General features: G+C 38.3%; 1 long non-coding RNA gene across 1 annotated transcript; it reads right to left on the minus strand.

Annotated features, from left to right (window-relative positions):
* Positions 1-14606: 14606 nt before the first annotated feature.
* LOC124114612 lies at positions 14607-19449 on the minus strand. The gene is made up of 2 exons (XR_006857877.2): positions 16787-19449; positions 14607-16208 (listed from the first exon to the last, which is right to left on the minus strand). It is a non-coding gene; the product is annotated as an uncharacterized LOC124114612 (long non-coding RNA).
* Between the last annotated feature and the right edge of the window lie 6434 nt (positions 19450-25883).

Consider the following 25883-nt stretch of genomic DNA (forward strand, 5'->3'; position numbering starts at 1 on the left):
GTCATTAACAAAAAAAAGAAAAACACAAGAAAACAAAAGTCTTTACGGCCATTTGTTATGCCACGCCTTTCAAATGTGCAACGTGAACGTGCCATCGGCATGTTGCAGACGGGAACGTCCGTAGCTGAAGTCGCATGGACGATGGGTTGTAGTCGACGGACTGTTTACAGACGCGTCTACAGCAAACGGGTACCACCGCTGATCGCCCTCGGCCAGGTCGACCACGTGTGACGTCACATGCAGAGGATCGTCAGATTGTCTTACGTCACCTCCGTAACCGATTTTTGACGGCTACATCAACCAGAAATGAACTGTTTAGGGGTAGACTGAGTGCGCAAACTGTTCGAACCCGTCTGAGAACTGCTCATCTTCAAGCACGACGGCCATACTGCGGGCCGATTCTGACTCACTTACACAGACGTCAACGTCAATTGTGGGCACAGCGACACTTACGATGGACTCGTATTCAGTGATGAATCCCGATTTAATCGTCGATTTGCTGATGGTAGGGCGAGGGTGTGGAGGCGCCGTCATGAACGTTACGCCCAGTGTTGTGTACAAGAAGTTGACAGATTTCGAGGCGGAAGTGTCATGGTGTGGCAAAGCACGTTCCAGGCTTCTTGTCATCCGTGGCAACCTCAACGCTGCTGCTTACCGCGACCAGGTACTGGCACCAGAACTTCTTTTATGGCAGCACATGGACCCGGTTTGATCTTCCAACACGACAATGCCAGACCCCACACAGCAATTTTGACAAGGAATTTCCTTCAGAATGCGGGAGTCAACGTCATTGACTGGCCGTCAAGGTCTCCCGACTCAATCCCATCGAACACGTCTGGGATGCTCTTGGCAGAAGTCTGCGCACTCTCCAGAACCAACCACAGAATTTGCAAGATCTTGGCACCATTTTGCAGCAACAATGGCGTCGTCTTCCCAATCATGTGTCCACAAGCATCACAAGGTCCATGCGGAGGCGTTGTGTGGCAGTTGTCAACGCACATGGTGGCCATACACGCTACTGAACTTCCATCAGATTCTCGTGCTTGGGACTTATGATTTAAACTGTTGATGTTATTACCGAATACCGTAGGTGCTTGGAACAAATTATGGTTACCACCGTTAATGAAAATCCTTCTTTGGACATTAATGATTAAGAATTACCTTCTCTGATACATTTGTCCGTTGTATATCATATATGGGATTACTTTTTAAAATGTGAAGTTTTTAATTTGACTCAGTATATATTATGTCTCTTTTCTCTAATTTTTTATGACATGTGACACCACTCCCCCCGCTTCCCTAATTGTTTTCTGAGATCAACTCTAAATGAAGTCCACAAGACAAAAAGGCACAACCATGTTTTAAAAAAAATTGGACTGTATTTTATTGCCCTAAAAATAACATATGAAAGCAGAGCACATTAGGCATGATTTGTTCGGTATGTATGATCATGGCAAGGACTAAATCCTAGATCTTATATATAGAAACACTTATGAAAATATAAATAATTAGTGGAAAGATAATTGAAAACATCAACATATATTGAAGTCAAGTTTTCCTAATGTTAGATCATTTTTCCAATATAGTTTTGTTGTAACAAAAAGCAATATGTCTAGTAAACTGGACATCGCAACCAAGCTGTCGTAAAGGCCTAATGCCTGTTAGTGAAATAAATAAATGAAAATCAACCCAAACACAGTGCTTAGGTGAACATGCTTACATATTTCTATGATAATGTAAAGAGTATTTATTTAGAACATCATGCTATATCGCGAAATGCTTCAGTTCACCACCTGGCTGATTGCTGTGCAAAGGTTCATTGTGTCACACTGAAACCTATTTGTACTTCTGTTGCCGAAGACATATCGTTTAATGTAGGGTGAAGCTTGGACATCTAATTAGTGACATGCGTGAATGGATTAACACTATTTGAACTATCTTGAGTTACTATTTACTCTCCACTCTCCACTCTCCACTCTGGTTTATTCCACGTTTCAAGAATAAATAGTGAAGAAATTTGAGATCTGTTCCAAAATCGCCCACTCTTTTCCATCGTCCAGACAGATGCACATACACAGACAGATGCACATACACACAGACAGATGCACATACACACAGACAGATGCACATACACACAGACAGATGCACATACACAGACAGATGCACATACACAGACAGACACAAACACACTGACAGATGCACAAACACACAGACAGACACAAACACACTGACAGATGCACAAACACACAGACAGACACAAACACAGAGACAGATGCACATACACACAGACAGACACAAACACACAGACAGATGCACAAACACACAGACAGATGCACATACACACAGACAGATGCATAAACACACAGACAGACACAAACACACAGACAGACACAAACACACTGACAAATGCACATACACACAGACACGTACTCACAGACAGACACAAACACACAGACAGATGCACATACACAGACACATACACACAGATAGACACAAACACACAGACAGATGCACAAACACACAGACAGACACAAACACAAAGACAGATGCACATACACACATACAGACACAAACACACAGACAGATGCACAAACACACAGACAGACACAAACACACAGACAGATGCACATACACACAGACAGACACAAACACACAGACAGATGCACAAACACACAGACAGACACAAACACACTGACAGATGCACATACACACAGACACAAACACACAGACAGATGCACAAATACACAGACACATACACACAGACAGATGCACAAATACACAGACACATACTCACAGACAGACACATACTCACAGACAGACCCACCTAAATTTTAAATATCCCTAAATAGATAAAGTAACGATTGATATTGCCACTCTGAAACAAATTTAGAAAATTAATAAGGTACGGCACAGGAAGATAGGTTTGTGCAAATCTAAAGACAATTATCTTGCTCTGGCAATTGGATCGTCTCATTTGACTATTACCTGTTTCACGTGTGATGTGAGATAAACTTGTCCTTACTGAGACACTTGTGAAATGAAATAAACCATAACAACATAATGAAAGTCACGGATACATTATATTTATAATATAACAGAAGAAAAATATAACAACAGTTTTGGCATTACATTTTACATTCAATCAGTTAACCACAAGCAAATCATAGAAAGTTATTGTCCTTATTTGACAGCGGCACCTAGGAACTGCTAAGGTGTCTTTCCTCCGGAGTCGAGATGGTCCTTGTCTCATTAACCTGTTGTCCAGTTCCCGGTTCACACGTTTTCGGAAAAGAAAAGAAACGCAAGTCTAGATTTGTAGGTGTCGGGTAGGAAAATACATTTATACGAGGAACCGTACAAGGTATTGAGCCAAAAAGTTGTGGAGAGAACACTCGGTGATTGTAGTCATCTAAGTTATCGGTACATAGGAAAAGTCCAAGGTGAATCTCAGCTACCATAAATAACGCGTATGTCCCCTCTTGGAATCGATAGCGGCCTGACATCTCCTGCCCATGGAAGAGACGAGTATGCGAATCACATCCTGGTGAATGATATCCCACTCGGCCTACAACGCAAAAACCAACTGATGCAACGTCTGGGGTTGCGGTTGACGTCGGCGTAGCCGTCTATCCAATTCATCCCACATGTGCTCTATCGGGTTCCAACCTCATTAAAATCAGATCTTAGTTCTCGCTGTCGCTAAACAAAGATCTAAGGACATCCAATTACGGGTCACGTCAGACCGACCTTTCGCTAACTCTGACCGACCAATGGAATTACTGACAAGAAGTCGACATTAGCCAATCAGAAGGCAGCTTTCTCGTGCTTTACGGTACTAATTTCAAATTCGTGACTACGCTTCGAAACATATTTTGACAAATTCTCGCTTAAAAAATTGAAACCTGAACAAAAGAACATTCTCGAATGGCGAGTATATGGTGCAGGTTGTATAGATTCAGTCGTTAAGTCCGTAACTTTCTTTCGGAATACCCCGTTTTGAAGTTTTCGAGGTAGCATGATTAGAAATCACATTCCGACTGTCACTTTCATGATCAGGTAAGCGACGCTCTGATTGGTCGGATGAAAGGTCGTTATGACGTGACCCCTAATGGGATGTCCTTAGATCTTTGTTTAGCGGTAGCGAGAACTAAGGTCTGATTTTAATGAGATTGATCGGGTTCAAATCCGGGGATCTGGAGGGCCAGGGGAGAACATCAGCGTTGCTTTTGTGTAGACAGGCTCTTGTGATCCGTGCTGTAAGCGGTCGAGCGTTGTCCTGCTGGAATACACCGTTGACGTTGGCTGCAATTGGGAGGGCGTGTGGTAGGAGAATTTCCTTGATGTATCTTTGAGCCGTAAGATTGCCCTGGATATGGACCAAACCTGTCCTGCCATGATGAGAGATATCCGCCCACATCATAACGCTACCACCACCAGACCTGTACGCAGTTTCCGACGTAACGTTCTCCCCGACGTCTGTAAACCCGTGCTCTTCCATCTCCTCGACGGAGGAGATATTTTGATTCGTCGTGAAACCAGATATCTCTAGATCGCAGTTGAGGTCATACCCTGTGTTGACAACACCAATGCAGTCGTTGTTGACGATGTTGTCGACTCAATATGACGAGTCGAACAGGATGATTTGCTCGTAGACCTCCTTCTCTTAAACGGTTTCGTGCGGTCTGCTCGGAGATTCTGCGCATTCTGGGTATTTGGGATGCGGTTGAGGTGGCGCTGCTCGTCCTTTCACGTAGGTGGCGCTTTTGCTTTCATGGCCAATAATATCCGTTTTAAGTTTCTTTTTTTGTAAGAGTAAACATTGACACGTTGGATTAGAACTTAAATTTATCTTTAAAATAGTTAATTGACGTGATTGGTTCTATATTACTTTGTTTTTGTTTATACAGAAATAAGTATATACTTAGTCTACTGTTAATTGCATACAGTTTATACAGTCATACGTATCAACATCTCTGCTAAGCCTAAGAACTGGCTTGTTTGAACAACAATGGATTTAAAACGTAAATTGCATTGATCTTACAAAATAGTTAATTGATGTGATTGGTTCTATATTATTTTGTTTTTGTTTTTACAGTAATAAGTATTAAATTCCTCTACTAATGTAGATGCAAGAAACACAAACTTCTGACACTCGCACCCACTGGGATTTATATTACATGCTGTTAAGCGTTAATCGCAATGTTCAATACAAACGTTGAACAATATCCATTCAGATATAATCGTTGGTGAAGGAGTTGAATTGAAGAGCTGATGTTGAACGGTAAAGACGACTTCAAAATACAACTTCAAACTATGTTTACATTCTAAGGCGTTATAACGAGACAATTTCAGTCTCGTTATAAGACGACTATCTTTGTTACATTTGTTTACGTTGAATACGTTGGTGGGTGCGGTTAAAAAAACTAAAATAGAAAGAAAATACAATCCTTACTTTAGGCTGAACCAATTAAAAAAAGTCAAAATTACCAATTTAAAAGAATAAACAATTTTCTGACAAAATATACTGAACAATAAAAGTTCCTGTGACATTGAATAAGATTTAATGCCAAGTTATGTTTTTTACCAAATCTGAAACAATTTCGGTTTGCAACAGATAAAAGACTTCTGTAAGTGTTCAAATGGTTTAATTTGCCATACTGACTTCAGAAAATGCGTGATTTCATAAAAAAAACACCACATGAACATGCCAAAATGTCAATTTACAAATCAATAGCGTGTGTGTCAACCTCTGGTTGCGATGCAAGCAATACATCTTCGTCTCAGGGAATGGACCAGGCGTCGCACAAAGTCATGTGGGATATCTGTCCATATCCGCTTTAGCATGTTTCGAAGTTCCTGGAGTGTCTGTGGAACACGTGGTTGACGTCGAAGGCACCGATCCATCTCAACCCACATGTGCTCGATTGGTGAGAGATCAGGGGAGTTTTGTTGAAGAGAATCCTGGACAAGTCGAGCAATATGAGGCCGGGCGCTGTCATGTTGAAAGGTAATGCCTGGGCCATGACGAGGCAAAAACGGTAGAACAACAAGGCCGATGATCTCGTCGTAGTAACGCTGTCCACTGAGATTTCCCTCTACCTCTATCAAACGGGTCCTCCGTCTTGCTGTAATTCCACCCCATACCATAAATGGTGATTCTGTGGACGTTAAATTGTCTTGCAACATCACGTTGACTCGATCCTGCTTCAAGCATACCAATGGCTCGCAGACGCTCATTTACGGACAGGCGTGGCATTTCGTAATGTTGAATAATTGCGTAATTTTGTTGTTTTTCTGACTGGTTGTTGTCAGCACGATGCTAAACAATGCATATGGAATCCCGTTAACGCACATGTTTTTATACCCATTCTTGGGTAGTGAAATGCATGGTGCTTGCATAAAAGTCAACTTTTGCAGGGAATGAAGGCTTTTCTGTAGCAGTTGCGTTTTTGTGACTTGATTCCATACATGTACTACAATATTGAAAACCAAACTTTACTTGTTTGAAAAAATACACTAAAATATTGGTGTCACAGGAACTTTTGTTGTTGAGCATACTCAAAATTGCTAAAATCTGCCAAATGATTACTGCATTGAAGTTATAAATGCATTGAACACTTGAGAGATAAAATAATAATAACTTTGGCATTGAAAAATATGAGTTTACTTACATTTGTGTTGCTTTACACTTTGGGAATGTAACCGTGGTCCTAACAAGATGGAGATTTGACTGATAGAGTGGGGAACATGTGCTTTTTAGATCATGTGACTTGAAATGAAATTGAGGCTGTAAACAAGTTATTAATTTATCTGTTTAAGTTGATTTATTAAGTTTATTGACAAATGGGGATTTGAACTCACAATCAAAGGTTTCAAAGGTCAAGTGACATATTAGGACGAAACACTTTATCCACTAAGCCAAAGTGGGGAGGTTCAAATGAAAATGACTTTAAGTGGACCAAATATTTAACTAAGAAAAACTTTGTTTTTTAAAAATAAATGAAACTTAAACCTTTACTTAAATATAGAAAATGAACTTTCAAGAAAACTCTTAAAACAGATGAAAAACACCATTTCTGCATTTACAACTAACATTGATAACAGGAATCTGCAACAGTACAAGCCTGACTTGATTGGGCAACAGATATTAAAAAGAAGTCAAACAATAGTAGTTCAGTCCATTTACATAAATAAGGATGAAACTGAGTTCCCAATGTGCCTACAATAATTTCTGTAGGCGAATTGGGATGTAGGCACAATGGTATTGAACCACTCAGTATATCAGCATCAGGATAATGATTTACGACGGTGGAAATTCCGGTGATGATGAAATCATTTTACGATCGCTTCAATCAACTAAGCATTTAAGCTGTATCGTTCATGTTTTATTCAACAACTGACACTGTTATCGTGTAAGCAGCATGTAGTGCTGTGCACTGATGGGCATGGTAATGTCGATACATCTTCTGCAGATATATTAGATACCATAACAGATCCATGTAAGGTTAACACTCCAAATACAACAGTATTAACACGACCAAATGATGCTCCATGGATGAACGGCTACATTAGAAAACTTATGCGAAAGGGAAATATGACTCATAGAAAGACAAAACGTATAATAGTAACTTATCATTCCATTGGGGAAAATGCAGGAATTTTGTTGTAACTGAAATAAGGAAGTGTAAATTTGCATACTATACACAGAACATCTGGATAAAACTATTAATACATCGCGTGGTAGTAAAACATGCAACACGAGGACCACTCTTAACTTGGTTTGAAAGTTACCCAACCAACCGAAACATACAATGTAATGTCAAATTATTTGCTGATTTTACTTCTTTATACGTTGTTATTGATGACCCAGTGTCATCAAGTATATGTTTAGATATGGACAGAGAAATGCTATCACAATTGGCTAAAGACTGGAAAGTAAAGTTTAATCCTAACAAAACAGAATCAATCTTATTTACCAGGAAGATGTCAATGGCCACTATGCCCGATCTTTTCATGGACCACTCCAGGATTCAAACTGTAGATTCTCATAAACACCTTGGACTTACATTGTAAAGTGATGTACAGTGGCAACTGTATGTTAATGAAATTATGACCGGCATAACCCCAATGGTTAATTGCTTAAGACGTTTCAAATATCGTTTGAATAGAAATCAGCCTTCAGACTTTGCATAACTCTTTTATATTACCAACATTCGATTACTTTGATTACACATGGAACAATTATACTAAGGTACAAGAACTGCTATTAGAAAAACTACAATTAGATATCTTAAGAAACATATGTGGATCTGTTAGAGGAGTGAGTCATAGTAAAATATACAATGAAACAGGCTATGTTTCACTAAGTGGTCGCCGGCAAAACCACAAAATGGGTGTATTTCAAAAAAATGTTCTGTAATAAAACGCCTGAATACTTATCAAGTTTAACTCCTTTTAACATTTCTTCCACTTCCACGGATGTAACAAGATTACCCAACATACTAAGGCTGGGACGAGTCCACATTTACTACCCGGGTACCCACATTCCTATTACCAGACCCTACCCGGGTTCCCGCTGTTGGTGTCAAGAGATAGATACAAAATGTCCGATTGGGAATAGTTTGACAGTAGCCCTGGCAAAATGTATTTAGAGACACGTATACAACGATGTGGTCATGCATACACTGAAGTTGACTGACGTTTTAGCTTTGTTCAAACAGACATATGTCAGAAGGAACGTGTTCATAGAAATGCGAACATTAGAGACTTAAAATTGTCGTGTAACCCTGTAGTTACACAGTGAATTTTTGAAACAATTTATCACGTGACTACCCGTGGGTCCGGGTAGTCCTGTGGGTACCCGGGTCCTACTCAGTACCCACCCGACCCGACCCGACCCGAGTAACCCGTCCCAGCCCTACAACATACTGCAAGTACCCTCATGTCGCACGGAAACATGGAAAATCTTTTTTGCAACAGTACATAATTGGAATATGTTGGATGACACTCTAAGGTGTCCTGGATCTTTAATTCAATTTAAAAAGAATTACGAAAAATATATTATGTGTAATGTACATCCATTTTTTCTAGGTTATGGTAAAAACAACAACCCAATTCATCCACTGTAGAATGAGACTCAATTGCATTGATCTGAATGGACATAAGTTCGATCGTTTTGTCACTGATGCTAAGTGTAGTTGTGGCTATTATTACCAAGATTATCTTCATTATTTATTTAAATGTAAAAAATATACGGCTATTAGATCAAATTGTTTCTTTTATATAAAAAGGTTATGCTACCGAGGCAAGATGGCGGCTGGGAAGTTGGCCAGACTTCGCTGTATTGATTGAAAGCGATTTTTTAAGAGGAATGTCTATAATACCAGTCTAACTTTTGCATGTACAACAATGGGAGCATGTATAGAACAGTTTAGAGTTGCTATTGGGAGGTCTGCAGCAGTTCTTGTGAAGATGTTGACAAGATGTGGTAGGATACCTCGTTTTTACGCGACCGTCAGGATGCATACCCGATTTGTTGTGTTGAACATTATCCTCATGTTGATATTTACTGGGGACGTCTAACCCAATCCCGGCCCGATACTCAAGACCATGATGGCCCAGCTACAAGATCATCAGCTGCAGCTAAAGGGGATACATCGTCAGCTACCCATCCAAAGTTTCAGACTTGAGCTTGCGAACAGTAATGTCAGAATTGAAAAATGTGCCAGCGAAATTAGACAAACTGCAAAAGTCCAACAACTCCATGAACGACAAACTACAATCTGTTGAAAGTACGCTTCGGTCTGTAAGTATTCAGTTGAGTGAAATAAAGCAGAAATGTGAAAGAGGAAAATTTACGGTTGAACAAGTTAGTTGACAACATGGATGACAGAGTGGAGTATTTAGAGAACAAGCGTATAGTCGACGAAGTCATCTATATCCCCCGCCATTTTAACACGTTAAACCAAACCAGGTTACTGACCCAACATTTCTCTTAGGCCATGTCAAAATAGCTGCAATTGAAATTCTAAAATAAACATTTATAAAATTTCTAAATAGCAAAAGGCACCAGTTCAGTATGTGCCTAGTAGACATGCAAAGTTTTGTAAGAAAGTATTTAATGGTTTTTGAGTTATGCTCCGGAAACGAACAGCACCCTTATAGAACCTAAGTCCAACTTGTTGTCATGGAAACGTAAAACATAAAAACTTATAAAACTCCTAAATAGCAAAAGGCACCAGTTCAGTATGTGTTTGGTAAACATGCAAAGTTTTGTAAGATATTATTTAACGGTTTTTGAGTTACGCTCCGGAAACGAACAGCACCCTTATAGAACCTAAGTCCAACTTGTTGCCCTGGAAACGTAAAAATTAAAAATTTATAAAACTCCTAAATAGCAAAAGGCACCAGTTCAGTATGTGTGTGGTAAACATGCAAAGTTTTGTAAGATATTATTTAACGGTTTTTGAGTTACGCTCCGGAAACGAACAGCACCCTTATAGAACCTAAGTCCAACTTGTTGCCATGGAAACGTAAACAATAAAAAATTATAAAACTCCTAAATAGCAAAAGGCACCAGTTCAGTATGTGTGTGGTAAACATGCAAAGTTTTGTAAGAAAGTATTTAACGGTTTTTGAGTTACGCTCCGGAAACGAACGGCACCCTTATAGAACCTACAGTAAGTCCAACTTGTTGCCATGGAAACGTAAAAAATAAAATTTTATAAAATTCCTAAGTAGCAAAAGGCACCAGTTCACCATGAGTCTGATAGACATGCAAATATTTAACGGTTTCTGAGTTATGCTCCGGAAACAATTTCGGCACGCACACACGCACGCACACACGTACGGAACCCATTTCTATATCCCCCGCCAACTTCGTTGGGGCGGGGGATAATATGAGTAGAAGGGACAATTTGATTTTTCATGGCATGCCGAAACAGGGAGATAGTGAACGGGTTGTGCAGGAGATTATCAGAAAGGATTTACATATGTCAGATAGTGTGAAAATCCAGAGAGCTCATCGAATCATGAAGGGGAAAGGTATCATAGTGAAATTAGCGGACGAAAAGGACAAAGTGTTTATTTTGAAGGCTGCAAAGGCTTTGAAAAACACTGGTATGTTTATCACAGAAGATCTTTCCCTGAGGGTAAGGCAGAAGAGAAAGAAATTACTACCTGTAACCAGAGACCATATAATAGTCTATTATATGGTCTCTGCTGTAATGATTCAAGCTCGTGAAAATGATCAAAAAGCATATCTGAAATTCGATAAGCTTTATATCGAGGATAATATTTACACATACGACCTTGACTCAGATTGCGTCACAACTCTCAAGTCGGGACAGAAACCAGGACTTGCACGTGCAGTCAGTGCGCTTGATGATAGAGCTTCAGATTGCTAGGGAGACGGCCCGGCCCATCATGTGTTGACAGCAACTGACAACTGTAAACAACGACAGTTTGTAGCTTGGAATGTCAATGGATAAAAATAGAAGTGGTGAGGTGAAAAATTCGGTTTAACGTCGCGTCCAAGATTATTGCACTTACATAGCGACGTGCATGCACGTGTATGTGTGTGTGTGGCTGCTTGTACTAGTCCGGACTGATGCCGATTTATAGTGCTAGCTCACTGAGATACCATGCCGCAGTTTAACATGAATACCCCACTCAGACACAGTATACTGACTCCGAGCCGACCAGTCCTTGTTTTAGCCCCTTAATGCCGAGCGCCAGACAGGGTAACAACAAGTACAATCTTTTAACGTCTTTTTGTATGACGCGGCCCGGGAGCGAACCCTGGACCTTCCGCTCTCCGGGCGGACGCTCTACCACAAGACCACGGAGGCGGTCGATTAAAATAGAAATTACTCGATCAGGATTTTATAACTTTCTGTGCTAGATTTGACATTTTCGGTTGTGTTGAAATCTGGAGGAATGTAACTTTAAACGACATTTGTAGTGCATTTTCCGAATATACTGTTTATATAAATCAACGCGACTTTAACACCAGGGGAGAAGTAGCAGCTGGTGTTTCTGACAAGATCTGGGGATACATCAAACACATTTGGCTAGAATATATAGATTGTGTTTTTATACTGTTTGATAAAGCTTTACTAGGTAGTTATAATGACATTTTGTATGGATGCGTGTATATCCATCCAATAAACTCATGCGTCCAAACTGATACAAGGGAACAGAAAGGTATCGACTATTTAGAGAGTTGTTTACTCTCATGTTTGACAGATATTCAAACAAGTGATATTTCCTTTATACTTATGGCCGATTTAAATGCCAGAACTGGTAACTTGAGAGACTATATCATTGCAGATGGAAATGAATATATTCCTTCTTTAGAAAATATGAACTTTACATCGGATGAATTTAGCATGACCCGTCAATCTACAGATGATATGATCAATTCATATGGATTTGACCTAATGGACTTGTATTGTTCGCTAGGTATTCACATGATGAACGGTAGGTCACAGTCAGACCCGGGTGGTGACTTTACTTGTATTGCTGGTTCGGGAGCCAGTATAGTTAATTATTGCTTATGTTCAAGTAACTTGTTTGATTTGACTTATGATTTTTGTGTATTGACTAGGTGTGATCATTTTCTGATTACAAGTACGTTTTTAAAGAATGGAAATGATAGTTACGTTCCCAATGACATTATGAGATCTAATAAGATAGCTTAATATAAATGGACCGCAGATAAAGCTTCTACTTTTGATAAAGCAATTTCTGAACTATTCTTATCATACATTGTGGACACATTTACAGATGCAATAAACAGAGATATCGATGCGGCTGTGAGGCAGTTAACATCGTGTATTACCAAAGCTTCTGATGTTTGTGGTATGACGCAACATGAATCGTCATCACGACAAAGTGTGGATGCTGTGTGGCATGATAGTGACTGTAAAGAACTGAATCGTGAATAATATGATACCCTAAATATGTTTAGGATCACCGGTGACTTTACTTATCTTCATGAATTTAGACGTTTGAGAAATATGTATAGATATTTATGTCGACAAAAGAAAAGTGATTATGAAGACAGTACTGTTATTCATCTTTTGTCGAATTTATCTAACTCTAAGGTATTTTGGAGTAATATTAAGAATCTCATGTGTCAAAGGGATAATTCTACATCATCCATATCTACATATGAGTGGTTGAAATATTTTCAAAATATATTGAACATTACTGATTTTGATGTTGATATTGATATCTAAATAATGCTGAAATGTTTATTTCAGAAAATTTTGATGCCGTTTGCACCTCTTGTGATGGCTGCGATATTTTGAATAGTTATATTACATATGAAGAGGTTTTGAATGCTATAAATGATTTGAAAGATGGGAAAGCAGCAGGTCCTGACGAAGTTCTTCCAGAAATGATTAAATGTTGTAAAGCTATTCTTATTCCATATTTAGTTGTGTTGTATAACACTATATTGCTAAGTGGACAATATTGGACTGGATTGGGCTCGAGGTCTTCTGAAACCACTTCATAAGAAAGGGAGCAAAGCTGACGTTAATAATTATAGGGGTATAACCCTTAGTGATGTGTTTGGTAAAGTTTTTACATTTATTTTGAACAAAAGACTAACTTTGTTTTGTGATATATTTGAAAAAGCTTCCAGAATCTCAAGCTGGCTCCCGGACTGGATATAGCACAATTGATAATATTTTTGTTTTGCAGAGTTTGATTCAAAAGTACTTATCTAAGACAAATGGACGATTTTATTGTTTATTTGTTGATTTAAAAAAAGCCTTTGATTGTGTTAATCGTAAACTGTTGTGGTATATTTTGTTAAGAAAAGGTATTCATGGTAGAGTTCTTGGGGTAATAAAAGATATGTACTCCAAAGTTACATCAGCCGTTAAGTTATCTAATTATGAAATTACATGTTTCTTTGATACTTTAAGTGGTGTCAGACTGGGATGTCCATTGAGTCCTTTGTTGTTTTCTTTATTTATTGTTAAGGTAGAACTTAAGTGCAATCTTCAGGGCAGAGAGGTATTTTTGTTGGACAGGACTTTGTTGATATTTTGTTGTTATGATATGCAGATGACTTATGTTTATTTGATGACAGCGTTATTTGTCTACAGAGAAAGATTGATATACTTCAAACACTTTGCTTGAAATGGGGATTGGATAAAACTCAAATTTTAGTTTTCAGGAATGGTGGCAAACGTAGAAAAACAGAGAATTGGAAATTTGGAAACATTAATATTAAAGTTTCTACTTATTACAGCTACCTGGGTTTAATATTTTCAAACCGTTTGTGTTGGGACTTTGGGCGTCAATACCCTGGTGAATAAGGCTAATAAAGCTCTCTTTGCATTGAAGCAAACAAGAATTCGTTTTAAGAATATTCCTATCTCAGCCTTATTTAAGATTTTTGATATGCAAATATAGCCCATATTGTTGTACTCTTCAGAAGTGTGGGGTTTTAACAAAATGCTAGCAGTTGAAAAATTTCATGGGAAATTTTGTAAGTTTGTTTTGGGTGTTGGAAATCATGTAACAAGTGCAGCAGTATTAGGAGATTGTGGTAGATATGTATTGTATGTTAATTACTATAAAAGGTGTACTAAATTTTGGTTACATTTATTATATTTACCTAGTACCAGATACCCAATGTTATATAATGTTGAAGTCTCTAGATGATGCTGGTCGCATTACATGGGTCACATATGTTAAAAAAATGTTATTCACGTGTCTGATCACCAAGAACAGGGACTTGTTTCACATATTGACACCATGGCAAATTTTGGGTATGGCTATACTAGGGCTGAAGTTACTACTATTGCCACAGACCTAGCAATATATGTTGGAAAGAAGTCAAAAGGCGCGGGCGGCGGCGAATATTTGTTCAAGTATCAAGTTCAAGTTAACTTTCACAGCCGGCGCAGCAGGCACTGTTAGCGACTGGTTGGTCAAACACGGAGATTTTTCAGCTGACAGAGCATTTCCTGAAGCATGCTGTCGCCGCGTCTACAGATAGTCCACTTCTTATTGTGTACGATGGTCATAGATCCCACGTATCTATTCCACTGATCGAATGGGCGTGTCAGCACCACATTATTTTGTTTGTACTGCCTGCACACACGTCCCATGTTTTACAGCCAATGGATGTTGGTTGCTTTGGACCTTTTGCTAAAATTTACAGCAACCTCCGTCATACATATATGCGGGAAAATGCTACAAGTTCAGTAGATAAACATTCTGTTAGTGAACTTGGCTGTAGAGCTTATAACCTGTCGCTGACACCAACCAATCTGCAGTCCTCTTTCAGGAAATGTGGAGTCTCCCCATTTGGCAAGTCTACCACCGCCAATATCAACTTTGCGCCTTCAACAGTTTTTTAGTCGACTGAACGTTTGCTTCACCTGATACTGGGGTTATTGATTCAAATGTGCCAGATGGAGACAAGGATGTCACCTACTGAGGGCAGTGATGTAGCAGGATTCTTTAAAGACGACTGTACTTTTCAAGAAAATGTGCCTACTAAAAAGAGAAACGTTTTGAGCGATGTTGTCGGGGGCAAGGCCATCACCGAAGACGTCATTCTGAATAAAATTATTTCCCACCAGACTGTGAAATCGGCACCCATAAAAAGAAAGCAAGCACCTAAACCAAGTAAATCTTTAAAAAAACTACTGTCACTGTGCATCAAGACGATAGTTTTGATTTGTACGATAGTGATGTGACAAAAGATGACGAACTCTGCTGCAAATGTAACCAATCTGTACCCGATGAGGTTCGAGCTCATATCTCACTGATCATTACAACCTGGGCACAATGTACCCACCCTACATGTCAGCACTGGACACATATACGTTTCTGCACGCCAGTTTGTTGTGCGTCGACATTCTGAGTTTTGGTGCCCGTCATGATGAACCTGAAGAAAAACTCCCTGCATCAACCTTGTAAATAAGCTGGATATTTGTGACTTTTCGTTGTTGTTTTTTCAATATTAAAACATAAAATGAACGTTTGATGGACAAAGATATCTTAAAACAACTGTGGACTGTTCTAATTCAGATTTTGACACAAGAGATCGTCCATACATGTCATCCCGGTTATGCGACAAGCCAACCAATCAAATGATCGAACTTGTGTGACGTAGCCTTCTGGGTCACTTCTGTTGAAGAGGGCAGCCATGCCGCAAGTGTCAGTTTCAGTGGAAATACCTAGGAATACGGAAATGTTTGTCAAAAATAAACAAGATTACAGGTAAGATATTTGAAAAAAAGATTATATGAATATTACAATGAATATCTGTCTTCATAGCAGTTAAAATGGTGTCAGGGTCAGCCAGTTTCATGTCTATCAAAGGCGTGTAAACTGATGTTGTTTTTGATTTCACTGTCTAACCTTCTTTTCTGTTTAGGGCACTATTGTATTCATTCCATTCTGGACAGGATGTGTCTTGAACAACTTCAGACAAGAAGTTGGTTGGTTTGTTGTTTGACCCCGCACTCAGCAATATTCCAGCTATATGACGGCGGTCTGTAAATAATCGAGTCTGGACAAGACAATCCAGTGATTAATATCATGAGCATCGATCCACGCAATTGGGATCGATGACATGTATCAACCAAGTCAGCGAGCCTGACCACCCGATCCCGTTAGTTGCCTTTTACGACAAGCATAGTCACCTTTTACGGCAAGTATGGGACCTATTCTACCCCGGAATTTTCACGGGTCTCAGACAAGAAGTGAACATGAAGTGAACATCCCTAACAGTTGCACGTGATGCTGAGACTACCTGCATGGCTAAAATTTTCAGTGGTAACACTCTCTTTATGGTGGAGTCCTTGGGCATGTGTGGCTTTTTTTTACCCGTGTACCGTTGTTGTATGATGTCATCTTCTACTTTCTGTCATTTCCTCTTTCTTTATCCGACGAAATGTACCTTTGTCATCAGTGTTTGCCATCAAGTGTCTGAGTTAGAAGCATAGCAAGAGCATGTGTTGATTGGAGTCCATTTTGACTGGAAATATTGGCATCAAAGTTGTAAACTACAACTTGTACAAGGGGAGTTTCTGTTTGTGATGAAGAGTTCAGGCCTCTAGATGCAACATCATCGGTTGCAAGTGCGGCTGACTTCTTAAATCGAAGAACTTCACCGTAAGTACACACAATGCCAAACTTGTTCAGTTCTTGAATGGGATCATTTGCTTTGATGAAAACTCCAAGAGTTGTCTGTAGTGGTGGTGTTGGTTGCTTTCTTAGAAGTCCAGTCATCATGTTACGAATCATCAGGACTGGTAGCACAGGATCTTCACCTTGAAGAATGTTACTCAAGAGTACTACAACTCTCCCCAGCAATTTGGCAGTCTATTCTTGTCTGGTATTCTTCTTTGGAGAGTGGTATTTCTTTAGTTTCCTTTCTTACTTGTTTTGAAAGTTTCTTCATGGAAGAAGTCAAATCATCATCTCCAGTTTCATCAAGAACCAACTTATGGGTGTCTGTGGCAGTTTCACGGAAAATAAGAATACTAGCTATTCCATTTCCTCTTAGAATAATCAGTTCATCAGCAAAGCACCTTCATATTTCTTCAATAAACTGTCTTTTTGAAAGCATGACCCCTCCACTCTCTAGGTACTGATTGTATACTTCTGTGGAATTTCTAATTTGTTTCCGATCAGCATTCATTGATCTGATCACATAATAGAGTGATTCGTCTGAAATTGATTCGGTGCCTTCCGTTTTGAAGAAGCTCATTGTACAGATTTAGGGGCCATAAAATTTGTTCTGCATTTGTCATGATATCTTGCATCTGCAGCATGAAGATCAATTGTGGCACCATCTACTCTAAGTCATACTTCATCTCCCCACTTATCCTGGCGTATAGGGCGGTCGGGTAGCCTAGTGGTTAAAGCGTTCGCTCGTCACGCCGAAGACCCGGGTTCGATTCCCGACATGAGTACAATGTGTGAAGCCCATTTCTGGTGTCCCCCCGCCGTGATATTGCTGGAATATTGCTAAAAGCGGCGTAAAATCAAACTCACTCACTCACTCACTCCTGGCGTATATTGCATGTCCCAAGAATTATATTCTTGAATGATCTTTGGCCATCAGATCTCTTCCACCGTCCAGGATTTCTAGAGTCTTTTTCAATTTCACATGGGTTCCCACAGAATAAGCAATGTTTTAGAAAGTTAAAGCCAGTGCCTAAAACTGAACGACGCCTTCTCTTTTTGAATGGTTCTGGCAGGCATTTATCTGAACAAGATTTTGAAAGTCTTTTAAGGTGAGTCTTTGATGTTTAAGTAGAAACACAGTTTTTGTGGTAAAATAATTCATTAACATCAGGAGAAGATATATTTTTTTCAATTACTAATTGTAGGTCATCCTGTCTGGTCTTGCTAGCCTAAAAAATATAGATATGATATGTTGACCATTAGACAGTTGTCAGCTTCTAATTTGGGTTATTACAACAGCCAACCAGCTTGAATAAACATTCAACCCCTGACTGAAAATGAAGAAAGAAAGGATTAATTATTTCTCTTTAAATATGCAAAAATACTAATAATATATTGAAGGGAAGTGGAATAGCACAATATTAACTATAATGTTTCAAAAGTTTAAAACTCAAATAAATATGAAATTGAATTATGAAATATTAACCACTGACATAGACAAACATCAATTATTTAACATATTTACAGTGCAGACTGTACCAATAACCAATAATGTGTTTGCTAAAAATTATGTAACATTTCATTTGAATCATTTTAGGGCTCATATTGCCAAATAAATCTTGTCCTTTGAAGGTTGATATCAAACATAATAGTTCAGATGAAAATAGAATCTTCAAATCAAATCCTTTCAATCTATTTTAGTAATCAATTTAGAGACAAAAATAAAATCTCTTCCTTATTTGCATAGTCAATAGAGACCCTATGGCAGTATGATAAGTGGTTTGGAAAGTAGTATATACAGTTTTCATCAAACTTTCAATTCATGTGAATGGTGATATTTTGCATATTGTTTGCAAACATGAATATATTGATGCAGATATAGATAGTTGTTATAATTTTCAACAACAAATGAAGTTTAAGGCTTTTGATAGCATTGGTATGCTTAGCCTAGCAGACGACACTTCACTAGTTGACATTTGGATCTGAATTATTTTTCCAAATTATCTCTAATTCAAATACTCTGCACAACTGCAATGTCTATGTCATAAATCAGTTGGACAACAAAAATGTCTTACCATTGTGCCATATTATTTGTGCAAATGAGGTAGAAAATGAGTAACTAATGTAAACAGTCTGTACCAAGCTTATCACAGTGATAGCCCGTTCGCGGAGCTCTCTATACTATGTTACCGAGAGTGTAACGAAGGTGTCACGCCCTGGGAAGGAAGGAGCTTGAGTCTGTACAGGAAGTACTCCATTTTGTGCTACTTACCGAACAACTTATTTTGCTTCCATACGGTCCTCTACTGGCGATTGAGATTCCAAGGGTAAACATATTTTAATTAAAATCCTCAAGGGTGCCATGTTGGCATCCAGTTTCTTGATCTTCATATCTTAAAGGGGAAGTGTACACGCAAAAACACTTTCTTTCTTATTTTAACCTTTAGCCTGCTGAATTATTTTCACACATCCTGCTTGATTAATTTTAGCATAAGGCGCTCTAAAGAGGGTGGGTGATTTCAAACAGTCGGTGCCTCATTAAACAAGGGCCAATTGAAGAAATATTTTGCACATATATTCCTGATAGACAACTACACAGTACTATATAAAAATCCCCCGATGTTTTTAATCATACCAAGGTTAAGACCAAAGCGAACAGAACATTTGTCAATTTTCTTGAACTTCCCTGAATTGCGTTATTGAAGGTGGTTTGCATTTCATACTAGGAACCTGTTTATATCGTAACATTTGTGCAAATTAATTTCAATAATCATATCTCCGATATCTTAATTTTAATTGAGTAAAAATTCGGGTTATTTCATCGGCAAATAACAGCGCGATGGTAAATTATGAACCATTTCAGTAAATTTATTATCTAAACGTTAAACAGAAAAATAACTTAATTTTCGAGGTCATCGTGTCGGTTGCAGAAATACGAATATTTGGGTTAATCTGACGTGTCATGTTTCAATTTCAAGCATTTTGGTTGAATATTTACGATATACAAAAATAAACAACCCGTGTCATGATGCTTCGCCCGACCTCCGCATAACTTATTGCTATTTTAATATCAACAAAGTTTACATTGCCTTTATAAATATAATTTGGCGATCTTCTCAATCGGAGAATGTTTTATTCGTCATATTGCGAATAATTTGACGAGAGAAAAACGAAAATAAAGATCGTGAATTCTGACAGCAATATTTCAATAAGTGCAAAGGTCACCGGATGTGATGTCACAGACAGGGGTAGTCTGCTGATAATCTTTCGTAACAAAACAATTACAGTAAATTTTGAAATAGTTCGCCTATCACATACAGCAAAAACTTAAGTCGATACACAGTATCAGTAATCACCACTAACATGAAATAAAAATGTGACTTTAACGATATAATTCGCGTATAAGTTAATCCGGTTGATCTTGCATGCTCCCGTGACCCGGAAACGATAGACGATAAATCAACATGCCACATGCAAGTTTCTCGGTATCTTTTATTTGAAATTCTGTTGATATTTAAGAATCACCATTCAGTGTTACGGTGAATATAAATGGGACATGATTCATATTTCTGCGATGTACACGCTGATACGTTTCACTACAACAAGTGTATCCTACGTAATACGTCTATGGATATCACCCTCTACAACAGGTGCGCGAAAATGGGCTTGACAAAACGTGTTTCAAAACAACATCCCCGCGTTGCTGAATATGATAGGGTATATATAAGCAATAAAATGCTACGTACATATTTTCGGTGTTAGTTCCACATTACATTTCGGACAGTTTTCCTTACGGGAATACATTCATAGATTCTAGCATGATTTTAGAACAGTTTCACGAAGGATTTCTAAATTTATTCCAAAACTATGAAGACCACCATGATTGCGTATTGATGATAGATTTGTAATTGTTTAATTATTTACAGCTGTTTACAGGTTATATATTTTTAAGGTATATTTGGTAGTTAATTTTTTCCACAATGACAGTAAATATTGGTCTTTGCATTAGCACAGTGTAACTGATCAAACTTCAATTATTATCTTTAGTTTAAACATATTTTTTCAGCAATTATTATCTTTCACTATGAAAATCATCTATGTGAATAAGTAAGTCTCTGATGTCATCATTTTAATTTTAGTATACCACGAATAATGAATAAATCAGATCCTTAACATATACATACTAAACTCATATGGACATTAATCTTGTGCATTGTGGTTTGTTTCCAAATAAAACAATTCTGAAATATAATTTAATAGGAATATGATACATTTATTACAGTAACAGTACTTGTAACAGTACATGACATTTTTGTTTGTTTAATCACAAGAACCATGGTGGCACATAAGCTGGTAAGTTAGTATTTTCTTAGAAACATATGGCTATCTCAGTTTTCTGGTTGGAATGAAAAGAAACGTGCCTGTGTACATGTTTACCCTTGCCAGATGTATTTTTTCCAGTCAGCCAATCCATTACTTTTGTTCACCTTATGTGGTCTATTTTATACATACAGGTACTGCTTCCAACCTGTTTTTCCTTTGCATGCAATCACAGTATCACAACTTCCTCAGCTGGTGTGTATAAAAGTTCACCTGTCATCATGAAAAAAGAATTATAAAGGAAAGTCATATTTTCATTCAAAAACATATCTGTCTTTCCTTGAATACTCTTTGTCTAAGTGCCAGAAATGTCAGTGTCATAAAAAAAAATTAAAAAAAAGATTTTCATAAGGACTTTTCTTAGATAGACCTAAGTCAAACCATGTGACAAGTTAGGTAGAATCATAACTTTATAAGCCCTCATTTCTGAGGTGTCAATATTTTTCACATTTATATATTTTTTTAGGACAACCGTGATCCCTGTAGATCTGCCTGTTTTGTTATGTAAAACAAATTCTTGTCTTGAGATGAGAAAAGGAATCATTAAGACGATTTTTTTGTATCCCATTGATTCACTAAAACCAGTTGAAATGTACAGTGGTGACTTTTGTACCGAAATTTCTAGTGATTTGGTACCCAAATGGGTATGTGATTTTGTAGATCTACCTAGAATTATTTCAAAGATATACATTAATTTTGGTGTCTTAAACTTAACATACTATCAAGACAATACATTCTAACTTAGGTTTAACCAACGTAACTGGCCTCTTCTTCAGTGACAAGACGTCAATTTTCTATCAAAACTAAACAATCAGTTTCAAGGATCACAATCATAATCATATTATGAACTTGATGAAATATTTTATTATGTGTTCTTTTCATCTACATGAAAACATAAATATAATTATAAATCTATTGTCTTATTTTCTTAGGTACAAATTCACAAAGTATTTTGGGTACAATTTAATTTGTTTTGGGTACTAAATCACATATAGGAGCCTAGAATCTATATATACACATGCACAAAAGTTAAGCGCCACCCACCATATTTGTGAACTGTTACTTTTGGCACTCAATGATGACTATTATAACGAGATGTACGACTGTTATAAGCCGTATATATAAACCTCATGTCATGCAAAAGTTGTCCCAAAGCAAGTTATCTTGTGTTCCAAAAGAATATGAGCAGAATGGAATTTTACCGAAGACCAGAAATTGAAGGATTAGAAAACATTGAAAAACTTTTGTCGTGTAACTGTCATGATATCAACAGACCATATCAGGTGTCACATAGACACCCTAGGGAGTGCAGAGTCTATTGCAAGACAGAAACGTCAGTTACTTGTGTATGATCCACGGACATTGACCACAGCTTCATACTCATTACAAGTCGTTGAATGCTTCTCTGAGGCAAACAGATCCATTCTTCATGAAGTGCGGTTTCTAGTCCAGCGAGATTTTGAACTGGGGGATCACGATGTCTGATTTTCCGGCCAAGAATGTCCCAGAGATGCTCAATCGGATTAAGATCCGGACTACAGGTCGGCCAAGGAAGAGTGGCAATAGCTTCTTGACGCAAATAAGCCAAAACTGCCCGAGATCTGTGTGGTCTAGCATTGTCGTCCATGTAAACAGGTCTTGTCTGAAGAGGATGGTTGTCAAAAGGAGGGACTACCACTGGACGAAGAACGGCATCTTGGTATTGTTGGCCATTCAGGTTTTCACGAACTGTCACCAGCGGAAGTTTGCAGCCGAAGGAAACACAACCCCATATCATGACAGACCCCCCGCCACATGCTAAGGTCTTCTGGATGTTCCTTGGTGCAAAACGAGTGTTACGTTGCCTCCAAACACGTATTCGACCATCAACAGTTCGTTGCAGCATTCGACACTCGTCAGACCAATGGATCCTTCTCCAGTTGGCCAAGTTCCATCGACTACGGGCACGACACCATATCAGACGATTCCGCATGTGCCTCTCAGTCAGTTGACGACGTTTTACTGGTCTTCTGGCGTTATAACCAGCCGCTCTGACGCGACGCCTTACGGTCATCGTCGAGAGTCTCTGATGGATAATCCACTGCAGTCTTAAATCTGTTGATAATCTGGCAAATGAATTTCGCCTGACTATCCTGAAAAGACGTCTATCCTCTCTGTAAGAGGTCTTTCTTGGCCTACCAGATCTATGCCTGTCATTGACATCATTGGTTTGACCATGTTTGACAATCAAACGAGTGATAACACTGTGATGACAACCCATTTGTCTTGCAATGGCCCTGCATGACATGCCAGCATTTTTCATGCCTATCACTTGCCATCTTTCAGCGTTCGTTAACTTTCTCCTCACCATGGCTGATTTTCAACCTCTATTGGAAGGGGAATCTCACACAGGAGCAAAATGCAACCACGTGTCTTGAAACTTGAATTTCACTATTTATAGGGAAGGGGAACAGCAGCAACACGTAAAGCACGCTTTCCTTGTGGTATCTGGACAAATTTGGGTTCATGAAACTACGGAAGCCTAATTCAGTCATACATCATCATATTTCGTATTTCTGATTCCCACACGTGTAATCAAGAGATTATGAATATGGTGGCGCATAACTTTTGTGCATGTGTATATATTACACTACAGTCGTGTACCAAAATTTTAATCGGTTCAGAGGACGGGAGGTTTTCAGAAAGTTTTCAACAATATCTTTAATATTTTAAATTGTTCTTTTTGTAATGTTAGACCAATAACAATATTATTTGGTTATTATTATGGCATATCAATACGTTATATCGCTCTCCGTTGCGCTCGTTTTCAGAAATTAGATTTAAATTAAAATCATCGAGCGTGAAATCCATTACGGTTTCGGATTTAGACTTACACATTGGATGGCGACAATCACGAAGAAATATGAAACAAATAGGAGTGAAGACTGCGCTCCAGATCAATAAATAGTAAATAGTTGACGAAAAATAGTAAATTATGTATTTTCTTTTGAATTTGAATCTATTTCGGAATTTCTTTATGATAGCTTACCAACTTTTGCATATTTTGCTTCTATGTGTCACATGCGGTACGTGCTTCCGGTTTCAGAAATGATAGCTAAAATTGCAAGTATTTTGATTATTTCTCGTAAACTGCATTATTTTGCTATTGAATGGTTTACCTAGAATGTATATCAGTTCAGATTTTGCGTATCATCCAATATTTGTCATTTTTCGCAGTGTTTGTTGACCTTGTTCAACTCAACAAATCGCGAGTTAGGCCACGCCCAAACGTGTCATTGACGTTTGTCGTCTTGTCAATGCATGTGTCCGAAAGTAAATCAAAAGAAATCATTTGCAAACTCTTTAAACATGATTTTTTTTACAAAGATTTATACATGCGTGTCAATAATTCTAGAAAATTAAGTTAGATGTACCAAAATGATTGTAATAGTCTAACGGGATAACTATGCATGTGGAGATGTTTGTTTACCGCCGTTGCCATGATCGTACAAGTTCCATCCAATCGATGATGTTACGATTCAGATTGTTTTTGTTTACAATTAGTTACACCGAAAGTTGATACTTTTTAGAAATTAAGGAACATGAGTGTTTTCCTTTCGTCAGCAAACAAAAAATTATGATCGAATAGGAAAAAACGATGAAATTATAAAGAAAATATCGGAGTGCATGCCGCCCAACGTGAAGTGCCAAAAGTCAACAATGGCCGTTCCTGGTAGTTGTATCCCGAGAAGTTTGGCCGAAACGTTTTAAACTCGCGATATTCTCTTTTTGAGGTAAATAAATTACGGAAAGTTTTGATATTGAGCAAGCTGAGCATTTATGCATGTCATACGTAATTTAAATGTTACTCAAAGCCTTCTTGGTAAATAGATATGGCGAGTTTTGTTCTGGGGTGTCGTAATGCTATCCGCCTGTGGAATGGGTTCGACATCAGATGCACGGGAAGTGACGCCTCTGTCGATTTGGTTCGACGTTAGAGTGCAGAGCTTAAAACAAAACGCAATTTAAGAATTAGTTAGGATCAGTGTTTGAAAATGTACACTCATTTTTCTTACAGTGAAAGTAGGAAGCTCACAATAAGTGTGAAAATGTCATGCCGTAATGAGGCCTTCGTTTTCCGAGCTAAACAGGCCTGAGTTATCCCCCTTAGATTATGACGTCATTGGTGCCAATTTAACTGGGTCCCTGTCCTGTCACAACGCATAAGATATAAAGTACCAGTTTATTGTGAGACAGCATGGCATCCGATACATTGCCTGGTCCGAAGAAGTTCCCTTGACCCTTCAAGAAATCGCAAAACCATACGCTTTTGAACCAAAACGAGCAAGCTTCGCGGT

The sequence above is a fragment of the Haliotis rufescens genome, unplaced genomic scaffold (genome assembly GCF_023055435.1).
Source record: "Haliotis rufescens isolate VD_foot unplaced genomic scaffold, xgHalRufe1.0.p SCAF_6, whole genome shotgun sequence".
NCBI classification, from domain to species: domain Eukaryota; kingdom Metazoa; phylum Mollusca; class Gastropoda; order Lepetellida; family Haliotidae; genus Haliotis; species Haliotis rufescens.